Source organism: Xenopus laevis, chromosome 5L (genome assembly GCF_017654675.1).
Source record: "Xenopus laevis strain J_2021 chromosome 5L, Xenopus_laevis_v10.1, whole genome shotgun sequence".
In the NCBI taxonomy this organism is placed as follows: Eukaryota; Metazoa; Chordata; class Amphibia; order Anura; family Pipidae; genus Xenopus; species Xenopus laevis.
The window spans coordinates 62,326,359-62,338,933 of record NC_054379.1 but is presented as its reverse complement, the minus strand read 5'-3'; the positions used below and the strand labels follow the sequence as shown (position 1 = coordinate 62,338,933).

General features: G+C 41.0%; 1 protein-coding gene across 3 annotated transcripts in view; it reads right to left on the bottom strand.

Moving 5' to 3' along the window:
- Positions 1 to 12,575, bottom strand: part of pcnx2.L (pecanex 2 L homeolog) — a 643,210-nt gene that overhangs the window by 408,277 nt on the left and 222,358 nt on the right. The window lies entirely within an intron of this gene.

The window sequence follows — 12,575 nt, the reverse complement described above, 5'->3', positions numbered from 1 at the left end:
CCAGCTGGTGGACTCTGAGGCCTTCCGCAAATTTGTAGCAATTGGGACACCGCAGTGGAAGGTACCCAGCCGCAATTTTTTTTCTAAAAAGGGAATACCACACCTGTACCAACATGTGCAGAGCCAAGTTACCGCATCTCTGTCACTTAGTGTTGGGCCAAAGGTCCATATGACTACTGACGCATGGTCCTCCAAGCATGGTCAGGGCAGGTATGTCACCTACACTGCCCACTGGGTGAACTTGGTAATGGCTGGGAAGCAGGGAATGGGTAGCTCAACAACAACAGTGGAGTTGGTGTCACCGCCACGGATTGCACGCGGTTCTGCCACCACCTCTACTCCTCCATCGCTCTCTACCTCGTCTTCTTCTTCTTCTTACTCTGCTGCTGGGTCCTCCTTCTCCTCCTCCACACCTGTGCACCCCCAGCTCCCCCTAGGCTATTCGACGTGCCAGGTACGCCGTTGTCACGCTGTCTTGGGGATGACGTGCCTGGAAAGCAAAACCATACCGGATCTGTACTCCTGTCATCTCTGCAGTCACAGGCCGATCGGTGGCTGACCCCACACCAACTGCAGATCGGAAAAGTGGTGTGTGACAATGGAAGCAATCTGTTGGCAGCGTTGAGACTAGGCAATTTAACACATGTGCCCTGCATGGCACATGTGTTAAATTTAATAGTCCAACGTTTTGTCTCCAAGTACCCAGGATTCCAGGACGTTCTCACCCAGTCCAGAAAGGTGTCGGCCCATTTCAGACGTTCCTACACAGCCATGGCACGCCTTGCTGACATTCAGCAGCGCTACAACATGCCAGTCAGGCGTTTGACAGCCAGACTCGCTGGAATTCAACGCTCCTTATGTTGGAACGTCTGCTGCAACAACAAAGGGCCGTCAACGAGTACCTTTTTGAACTGGGTGGTAGGACTGGATCTGCACAGCTGGGGATTTTTTTCCCCCGTTACTGGGTGCTTATGCGCGATGCCTGCAGGCTCATGCGACCTTTTGAAGAGGTGACAAATATGGTCAGTCGCACCGAAGGCACCATCAGCGACCTAATACCCTTCGCTTTCTTCCTGGAGCGTGCCGTGCGACGAGTGACAGATGAGGCTGTAGACCAGCGTGACGAGGAGCTGGAAGCGCGCGATTTCTGGTCGGAATCACCAGAACGAACCCAGGCACCTGCTGCAACGCAGGGAGAGGTGCCAGAAGTGGAGTCAGAGGAGGAAGGTGGCTTTGTGGAGGAGGAGGAGGAGGACCAACAGGAGCAGGCTTCCCAGGGGGCTAGTGGTGACCTTTTGGGGACCCCTGGTCTTGTACGTGGCTGGGGGGAGGAGACCGTGGATGATGCAGTCCTTGATAATGAGGAAGCGGAGATGGATAGCTCTGCATCCAACCTTGTGAGAATGGGGTCTTTCATGCTGTCATGCCTGTTGAAGGACCCCCGTATCAAGAGGCTTAAGGAGAAGGACCTGTACTGGGTCGCAACGCTACTAGACCCTCGGTACAAGCATAAAGTGTCAGAAATGTTACCAACATACCACAAGTCCGAAAAGATGCGGCATTTACAAACCAGCCTGCAAAACATGTTGTACAATGCTTTTAAGGGTGATGTCACTTCAGGAACTCATCAACATTCCAGGGGCAGAGGTGCCAGTAATCCTGCCACGAGCACACCTGCAAGGACAAAGCCCTTTGGCCAGTCTGTAACGTCAGACATGCAAATGTTTTTCTGTCCAAGGCAGCGCCACAACCCTTCTGGATCCACCCTCAAAGAACGCCTCGACCGGCAGGTAGCGGACTACCTGGCATTAACTGCAGATATCGACACTCTGAGGAGCGATGAACCCCTGGACTACTGGGTGCACAGGCTTGATCTGTGGCCAGAGCTGTCACAATTTGCCATGAACCTCTTGTCTTGCCCAGCCTCAAGTGTGCTCTCAGAAAGGACCTTCAGTGCAGCAGGAGGGATTGTAACTGAGAAGAGAACTCGCCTAGGTCACAAAAGTGTCGATTACCTGACCTTTATTAAAATGAATGAGGGGTGGATCTCGGAGGGTTACTGCACGCCGGAAGACTTGTTCTGACTTCTATGCAGCTGTCCTTCTCTTCAAGCCTCATGACTCCACACACAGCTGTCCTTTAGCGTCCTCCTCCTCCCTCCGCCACCGTTACAAACTAGGGTGCAAACCCTACTGGTTTAATTTTTTCTGGCCTCTGTGCTTCAGTGGCTGCGACCAAAAAAATGCCTATTTTCTGCATTTATATGACATAATTTTTCTGGCCTCTGTGCTTCAGTGGCTGCAACCAAAAAAATTTATATTTTCAGCATTTATATGGCATAATTTTTCTGTCAACTGTGCTTCAGTGGCTGCGACCAAACAAATGCATATTTTCTGCATTTATATGGCATAATTTTTCTGGCCTCTGTGCTTCAGTGGCTGCAACCAAAAAAATTACTATTTTCAGCATTTATATGGCATATTTTTTCTGGCAACTGTGCTTCAGTGGCTGCGACCAAAAAAATGCATATTTTCTGCATTTATATGGCATAATTTTTCTGGCCTCTGTGCTTCAGTGGCTGCAACCAAAAAATTTATATTTTCAGCATTTATATGGCATAATTTTTCTGTCAACTGTGCTTCAGTGGCTGCGACCAAAAAAATGCATATTTTCTGCATTTATATGGCATAATTTTTCTGGCCTCTGTGCTTCAGTGGCTGCAACCAAAAAAATTTATATTTTCAGCATTTATATGGCATAATTTTTCTGGCAACTGTGCTTCAGTGGCTGCGACCAAAAAAATGACTATTTTCAGCATTTATATGGCATATTTTTTCTGGCCTCTGTGCTTCAGTGGCTGTGGCCAAAAAAACTGGGCAAACAATGCCTACAAGGTCAACGACGTTGACCTTGTAGGCATTGTTTGCCCAGTTTTTTTGGCCACAGCCACTGAAGCACAGAGGCCAGAAAAAATATGCCATATAAATGCTGAAAATAGTCATTTTTTGCCATACGTTGACTCAACGTATATGGCAAAAAATGACTATTTTCAGCATTTATGTGGCATATTTTTTCTGGCAACTGTGCTTCAGTGGCTGCAACCAAAAAAACTGGGCAAACAATGTCTACAAGGTCAACGTATGGCGAAAAATTACTATTTTCAGCATTTATATGGCATATTTTTTCTGGCAACTGTGCTTCAGTGGCTGCGTCCAAAAAAACTGGGCAAACAATGTCTACAAGGTCAACGTATGGCGAAAAATGACTATTTTCAGCATTTATATGGCATATTTTTTCTGGCAACTGTGCTTCAGTGGCTGCGTCCAAAAAAACTGGGCAAACAATGCCTACAAGGTCAACGTATGGCAGTTGTTTAAAGAGAACAGTAGATTACTAGCCAGCAAAGCTACCTAAGCTAAAATGTCCCTCAAATCCCTGCAGACTTCTGTCCCTCCAATACAGAGCAGTATCAAGCAGATTACTAGCCAGCAAACTTACTATCATCTGTCCCTGAAATCACTAACAGCTCTCCCCCTACACTATCTCTTCCAAGCACACACAGGCAGATTTTTCAGATACATTTTTGCCCTTGATCCCCCTCTGGCATGCCACTGTCCAGGTCGTTGCACCCTTTAAACAACTTTAAAATCATTTTTCTGGCCAGAAATGTCTTTTCTAGATGTTAAAGTTCGCCTTCCCATTGAAGTCTATGGGGTTCGCGAACCATTCGCGAACCGCTCGCATTTTTGCGCAAGTTCGCGAATATGTTCGCGAACTTTTTTTCCGACGTTCGCTACATCCCTAGTGTTGTTCACTTGTTTCTGTCCGTATAATCGATTTGGCCCAGCCATAATATTCAAACGGTAATTCTGGTGGCCGATTACACTAGTGTGAAAAAAAAAAGCATTGATTTTTGTGGTTTTATTAGTTTTTGGTGATTTATTTGCATTTCACACTGTTCTGTGTTATTTTGTTTTGCCTATGTAAATTTTATCTACTATATATCCATTTGTGGGTCTCTGTGCGCCACATAGTTTGGTATATCTATGCATATTGGGCATCAAAGTGTTCAGTAGACCCCTGTCGTTCATATTTAGGATGTTTTATGCTGATACGTTACGAAATGTGGGGCACATAATGGGGTAAAATTCAAGCTTTGTGACGATTTTCAGAAATTTGATAAAAACCGTTATGTTCAGCATTGCTTTGCAGTTTGGCAGTTTGCAGTAGAAACACTTATTTACCCATTTTGGATTCGTCAGAACGTGTACTTTCTGAAAATATATGGTTTTCTGGGGTCTCTGTACTGTTAGGGGGGGTCTAATGTCGCATAATACACACACCAGGTGCTTATATTGCAGCAGCCAGCGTGTCAGCTGTGAAAATGTCTATACATATTGTCATTTGGGGGTCTCTGTGCGCCACATACTTTGGTATATCTATACATATTGGGCATCAAAGTGTTCAGTAGACCCCTGGCACTCATATTTAGGATGTTTTATGCTGATAAGCTACGAAATGTGGGGCATATAATGGGGTAAAATTCAAGCTTTGTGACGATTTTCAGAAATTTGATAAAAACCGTTATGTTCAGCATGGCTTTGCAGTTTGGCAGTTTGCAGTAGAAACACTTATTTACCCATATTGGATTCGTCAAAATGTGTACTTTCTGAAAATATATGGTTTTCTGGGGTCTCTGTACTGTTAGGTGGTCTAATGTCGCATAATACACACACCGGGTGGTTATATTGCAGCAGCCAGCGCGTCAGCCGTGAAAATGTCTATACATATTGTCATTTGGGGGTCTCTGTGCGCCACATAGTTTGTATATCTATGCATATTGGGCATCAAAGTGTTCAGTAGACCCCATGCGCTCATATTTAGGATGTTTTATGCTGATAAGTTACGAAATGTGGGGCATATAATGGGGTAAAATTCAAGCTTTGTGACGATTTTCAGAAATTTGATAAAAACCATTACGTTCAGCATTGCTTTGCAGTTTGACAGTTTGCAGTAGGAACACATATTTACCCATATTGGATTCGTCAGAATGTGTACTTTCTGAAAATATATGGTTTTCTGGGGTCTCTGTACTGTTAGGGGGGTCTAATGTCGCATATTACACACACCGGGTGCTTATATTGCAGCAGCCAGCGCGCGTCAGCCGTGAAAATGTATATACACTATTGTCATTTGGGGGTCTCTGTGCGCCACATAGTTTGGTATATCTATGCATATTGGGCATCAAAGTGTTTAGTAGACCCCTGGCATTCATATTCAGGATGTTTTATGCTGATAAGTTACGAAATGTGGGGCATATAATGGGGAAAATTCAAGCTTTGTGACGATTTTCAGAAATTTGATAAAAAACGTTATGTTCAGCATTGCTTTGCAGTTTGGCAGTTTGCAGTAGAAACACTTATTTACCCATATTGGATTCGTCAGAATGTGTACTTTCTGAAAATATATGGTTTTCTGGGGTCTCTGTACTGTTAGGTAGTCTAATGTCGCATAATACACACACCGGGTGGTTATATTGAAGCAGCCAGCGCGTCAGCCGTGAAAATGTCTATACATATTGTCATTTGGGGGTCTCTGTGCGCCACATAGTTTGGTATATCTATGCACATTGGGCATCAAACTGTTTAGTAGACCCCTATGTTTATATTTAGGATGCTTTATGCTGGTAATGATACATGGACAATACGATGCTGGAAAGTTGAAGCTTTGAGGCAATTTTCAGAATATTTTACCAAAACCGCCAAATTTGGCAAAGCCTTGCGACTCAGTAGTTTGGGGCAGAAAGGCATGGGTACCCATTTTAGATTCTATATAATGTGTACTTTCCAAAAATATATGGGTTTGGGGGGTAAACATATATTTCTGTGTTTTTACCCCACAAAAATGCAGTCAATGTGTTGATTTTTCATTAGCTGAAGTTACCCACAGGACAATTTGTATGCGCTAACTTCATTTTGGGGCCTCTAAATGCCATATACTTTGGTAAACCTATGCACAGTGGGCACCAAACTGTTTGGAGGACCCCTGGCAATCACAATTTGGGTGCTTTTTTGTGATACGTAATGATACATGGGCGATATGATGGTGGAAAGTTGAAGCATTGAGGCAATTTTCAGATATTTCACAAAAACCATCAATTTTGGGAAAGCCTTGCGACTCAGTAGTTTGGAGCAATAAGGCATGGGTACCCATTTTAGATTCTGTAGAATGTGTACTTTCCAAAAATGTATGGGTTTGGGGGGTAAACATATATTTCTGTGTTATTACCCCACAAAAATGCAGTCAATGTGTTGATCTTTCATTAGCTGAAGTTACCCACAGGACTATTTGTATGCGCTAACTTCATTTTGGGGCCTCTAACTGCCAGATACTTTGGTACACCTATGAACAATGGCCACCAAACTGTTCGGAGGAACCCTGGCAATCATATTTAGGGTGCTTTTTTTTGGTGCGTAACAATACATGGGTGATATGGTGCTGAGAAGTTGAAGCTTTGAGGCAATTTTCAGATATTTCACCAAAACCGACAATTGTGGGAAAGCCTTGCGACTCAGTAGTTTGGAGCAGAAAGGCATGGGTACCCATTTTAGATTCTGTAGAATGTGTACTTTCCAAAAATATATGGGTTTGGGGGGTAAACATATATTTCTGTGTTTTTACCCCACAAAAATGCAGTCAATGTGTTGATTTTTCATTAGATGAAGTTACCCACAGGACTATTTGTATGCGCTAACTTCATTTTGAGGCCTCTAAATGCCAGATACTTTGGTAAACCTATGAACAATGGCCACCAAACTGTTTGGCGGAACCCTGGCAATCATATTTAGGGTGCTTTTTCTTGGTGCGTAATGATACATGGGTGATATGGTGCTGAGAAGTTGAAGCTTTGAGGCAATTTTCAGATATTTCACCAAAACCGACAATTGTGGGAAAGCCTTGTGACTCAGTAGTTTGGAGCAGAAAGGCATGGGTACCCATTTTAGATCCGGTAGAATGTGTACTTTCCAAAAATATATGGGTTTTGGGGGGTAAACATATATTTCTGTGTTTTTACCCCACAAAAATGCAGTCAATGTGTTGATTTTTCATTAGCTGAAGTTACCCACTGGACTGTTTGTATGTGCTAACTTCATTTTGGGGCCTCTAAATGCCAGATACTTTGGTAAACCTATGAACAATGGCCACCAAACTGTTCAGAGGAACCCTGGCAATCATATTTAGGGTGCTTTTTCTTGGTGCATAACGATACATGGGTGATATGGTGCTGAGAAGTTGAAGCTTTGAGGCAATTTTCAGATATTTCACCAAAACCGACAATTGTGGGAAAGCCTTGCAACTCAGTAGTTTGGAGCAGAAAGGCATTTAAGATTCTCTAGAATGTGTACTTTCCAAAAATATATGGGTTTTGGGGGGTAAACATATATTTCTGTGTTTTTACCCCACAAAAATGCAGTCAATGTGTTGATTTTTCATTAGCTGAAGTTACCCACGGGACTGTTTGTATGCGCTAACTTCATTTTGGGGCCTCTAAATGCCAGATACTTTGGTAAACTTATGAACAATGGCCACCAAAATGTTCAGAGGAACCCTGGCAATCATATTTAGGGTGCTTTTTCTTAGTACGTAATGATACATGGGTGATATGGTGCTGGGAAGTTGAAGGTTTGAGGCAATTTTCAGATATTTCACCAAAACCGAAAATTTTGGGAAAGCCTTGCGACTCAGTAGTTTGGAGCAGAAAGGCATGGGTACCCATTTTAGATTCTGTAGAATGTGTACTTTCCAAAAATATATGGGTTTGGGGGGTAAACATATATTTCTGTGTTTTTACCCCACAAAAAATGCAGTCAATGTGTTGATTTCTCAGTAGCTGAAGTAAAGTCCTGAACAATTTGGATGTGCTAACTTCATATTGGTGTCTCTAAATGCCAGATACTTTGGTAAACCTATGCATAATGGGTATCAAACTGTTCAGTGGACCCCTGGCAATCATATTTCAGGTGCTTTTTCTTGGTACGTAATATAGTTTGGGATATGCGGAGCAGCAAAATAAAACCTTTGAAATGATTTTTCAAAATTTTGAATTTTATTTTGAAAAACCGCTATGTTCAGACAAGCTTTTCTGTTTGGTAGTTGGGAGTAGAGAGACATAGTTACCCATTTTGTAATCGGCAGAATGTGTACTTTTCAAAAATGTATGGTTTTCTGGGGTAAACCCATGGTTTCAGGATTTTTTGCCTTGGAATCTAAAGCATGCCGTTTTCTGCCTTAGTGCTTTCAAAATTCAGTAAATATACTGTATACTGTATACTGCCGGGAGTTTTTGCTGTACAGAAGTCCTAAATCTCCCTAAAACTATACATATCTGGTATTGGCACGTTCGAGAGACATAAGGCTTTCCAAATCAGTTGGATTTTCATCTGTAAAATGAAATATTTTTCTGGTATAAATTGATATACGATGAAAAATTATAATTTTTCATTTTTTTTTGGTATTTAGCACTATAAATTTTTTTGCACAGGTGGAAATACATGAAAACTCAGGCAGATTTAGAAAGCTCAGTTTCTACCGCAAAAAAACAATTTATAGTTTTCCTAGGTAAAATATAGGTTTCCCCTCAGAAAATGCCCCTAAAGTGAGAGAGCACAAAATGCTTAAAAACGGCTGGCATTTCGCGTAACCAAAATGTGAAATTCTGCTGGCACTTAAAGGGTTAAGGTACACTAGAGAAAATATATAAACAAAAATATATAAACAAAAATAAGGGAAACAAAACAAACCCAAACAAAACGGTGGGAAGAAATAAAGAAAAAGAAAACAATATAAATAAAAAAAATACTGAGCCCAAAACAAATGAAAAATTAGCTACAAGCTAATCTAAGTGTTAATGAAGGCTTGGAAATTAAGATGACCATTCAATCAAAAATTGGATTTATATTTATTTAATATAAAGATCCACTAGGTCTCTAGTTGGAGCAATTTATTATCTAAATTCCCACCTCTTATGTCACCATGAAGGTGATCTATGCCTTGAGAGTAAGAACCTGCATATTTTCCATTGTGCACACAGAAAATATGTTTTGCAATACTTGACATTAAATTGCAATCTTTGACATCCCGTAGATGTTCGTAAATGCGTCTTTTCAGTGGTCTTATCATTTTGCCCACATACATGCTGCCACAATGACATGTGAACAAATAAACTACATATGTGGTAGTGCAGCAAATATAGTGATGCATATCATAAGTTGATCCATCTTTACCAAAAGTGTTGGATATTTTTAAATGGCTGCATTGATCACATGTACCACATCTGAAAGTTCCTGGTGTTTTACAACAGGTTGTACCCGAATGTTTTTGGAAATGACTATGAGTTAGCATATCTCCAATACTAGTATTTCTTTTGTAGGTGATTAATGGATAGGGGGTAACCAGTGTACAGTACCTAGAGAAGAATTTTTGGATAGAATATCCCAGTGTTTATAAATTATGGATCGGACTTCCTTGTCATTTTCATTGAAAGTCATAATCAATCTCGTCTCATTCTGGCTCCTAGGCTTGTCCCTATATGTCCCAAATCTATGTGTTTGATACAAAAGATCCTCTCTGTTTTGGCTCAAGGCATTTTGATATGCTTTATTAAGGCAGCGTGTTTTGTATCCCCTTGCCTTAAATCTCTGATATAATTTGTATGCCTCATGTTTAAAAGATTCGTCTGAAGAACAAATTCGTCTCATTCTGAGGTACTGGCCTTTGGGGATACCATCAATATACTTGTGAGGATGCATGGAACGATCATGTAAAAGGCTATTACTATCCGTTTCTTTCCGATATAGATTGGTGGACAATAAACCATTTTTGTCTTTTGTAATCATTATGTCCAAAAATTCCAAACTAAATTTGTCAAATTTTAATGTAAATGATAGATTGAATGTGTTGGTATTAAGTTGGCTCACAAATTATTTTAGAACTTGTTCGGGGCCCTGCCAAATTAGCATAATATCATCGATGTATCTATGCCACCGAAGGATGAGAGCCCCATACTGTACCTCTCATATATCTCAGTAGAAAAAATGTACCTTTCCCATTCACCCAGATAGAGGTTAGCGTAGCTAGGGGCGCATTTTGCACCCATAGCCACCCCTTGTTGTTGTAAATAGTAAATGCCATTGAATAGGAAAACATTATGATACAATACAAAACTTAATGCCTGTAAAATAAAGTCATGTTGTTTTGTAATGGGATTATGAATTCGCTCAAAAACGGACCTAATGGCCTCTAGGCCTTTTAAGTGTGGTATGCCCATATCCAATGCTTCCACGTCTAGACTCACCAATATTCAACCTGTATCCAAGACTAGTCCATTAATTTCTCTCAGTAGGTGGGAAGTATCCAATACAAAATAATCTAATTGGGTGACTAGTGGTTGTAATACCATATCTATAAATGCACTTATGGGTTCAGTTAGAGAGCCACAGCTCGAGACAATCGGCCTTCACGGTGGGTCGGTGGTGGATTTGTGAACTTTTGGGAGAGCATAAAAAGTTGGAATTCTGGGGTGATTAACCCTAAGAAATTCATTAATATTTTGATCAATAATCCCTGCTTGAAAAGCTTGATCAATCAAACTGAATAATTTCTCTCTGTATTTGTGTATTTTAGGTAACAGAATCGGTCGGTACCATTGTTTATTGTTCAATATTTTTTTGCACATTGATACATAGTTGGAAGAGACCATAATTACGACATTTGAGCCTTTATCAGAGGGCTTTATTGTTATATCAGAATTTTTTTGCAAAAGTTTGAGTTCAGCGAATTCGTTTTTGGTAAGATTAGGAAATTTCATATTGTTGGTTATATGTAAATATGTCCTCTGTGACTCTTCGTACAAATGTATCAATAGCCCCATTTTCAGTAATATGGGGGTAACGGGATGATTTCTTTTTACAAGAGGGCAGTATCCCCTAAATTTTCGGACCAAAGATCATGAATGTCCTGTAATATTTTATGTTCGTCTTCAATACGTGGATCGTCCCACAAATCCAACAATATTTTTAAGGTTTTAAAGTCTTTTGTATCAAATTGACTAAAATCAATGTCACCTCTTTGACCATTTTTTTCCCATTGGAGTTTCAAAAGTAATTTACTTGCAAATAGGTGGACATCTCCGATTGTGGAAAAGTGATCTATTGTTTTGGAGGGCACAAAAGAAAGCCCTTTTTGGAGCATGTGTGTAAGAGTGGAAGACAAAGTTAAGTGTGACAAATTAATTATTTGTAAATCTTGGTTAAGTGACTGATAAGTGTCGTGATTCAAAGGGGCAAATTCACTAAGCGCCGAAGCGCCGAACGCTATCGTTACTTCGCTAGCGTTTGGCATTTTCGTTACTGCGCAAATTCACTAACGAACGCTGGCGTAGATTCGCTAGTGTTACTTCGCACCCTTACGCCTGGCGAATTTTCGCTACGGACGTAACTACGCAAATTCAGTACTGCGCGCAGTGTACTGAACGCTACCTTTTACGCTAGACTTCCTTCGCCACCTCAGACCAGGCGAAGCGCAATAGAGTAGATAGGGATTGCTTCAAAAAAAGTCAAATTTTTTTCTAAGTCCCAAAAAACGCTGGCGTGTTTTCTACATTATGGGTGATAGGCTGAAAAAGATCGCAAATTTTTTTGGGGCTCCCCTCCTTCCCCCCTACATTTCCTGACTCATGGCAACTTACCTATACAGTGGGCACATGTGTAGGGCAAAATAAAAATTTTATTTGATGTTTTGAAGGTTTCCCAGGCATTTGTAGTGATTGTACGTATTCCTCCACTGAAATTTGAATTTGGCGCCGTATGCAAATTAACCATCGCTAGCGTAAGTTCGCTTCGCTTAGCAACCTTGCGCTACCCCTGAGCGCAACTTCGGATTTTAGTGAATTTGCGAAGCGCTGGCAAAACTACGCCTGGTGAAGTGTGGCAAAGTGCGGCGAAGTTACGCCTGGCGCAACTACGAATCTTAGTCAATTTGCCCCAAAGGGTGAAGTGAATTACCTGTGACTAAAAAACTAGCTCCAGTTTGTGACAAAGTGTCTTTATAAAAATTGAAAAGAAAAGGAGCTTGATTGCTCTTTTCTTCAACTAATTGTGTAGTGACGTGTTCTTTGTGAGATACTGTGTTTAATTTGCGTTTTTTGCGATCAGTCTGTTTGCGTGCATGAAAAGAAATATCAGATCCACTCATATCACTTTCAGAATAAGTATCTCGATCTGAATTTTATTCCAATACATGCCTTGGAGTGCATGCCCTCCCTTTTTTTGATTCTCCAAATTTTGGATCATATCTTCTATCAATGGTGTTTGCCTATAATGGAGATCGAACTTGCCTTTGCTCAAGGAGAGAACATAAAGTGCATAGTTTCCACTGCGGTTACAATTATATCCTTGCTTGAATACAAACTATCTTTTTTCGGATATAATTCACTATGGATACAACTTCGTTGGATACAAGTTACTATTACGCAGCCAGGCAGGAGAGTCACGTGACGCTATCTTTAAATTTCTAGC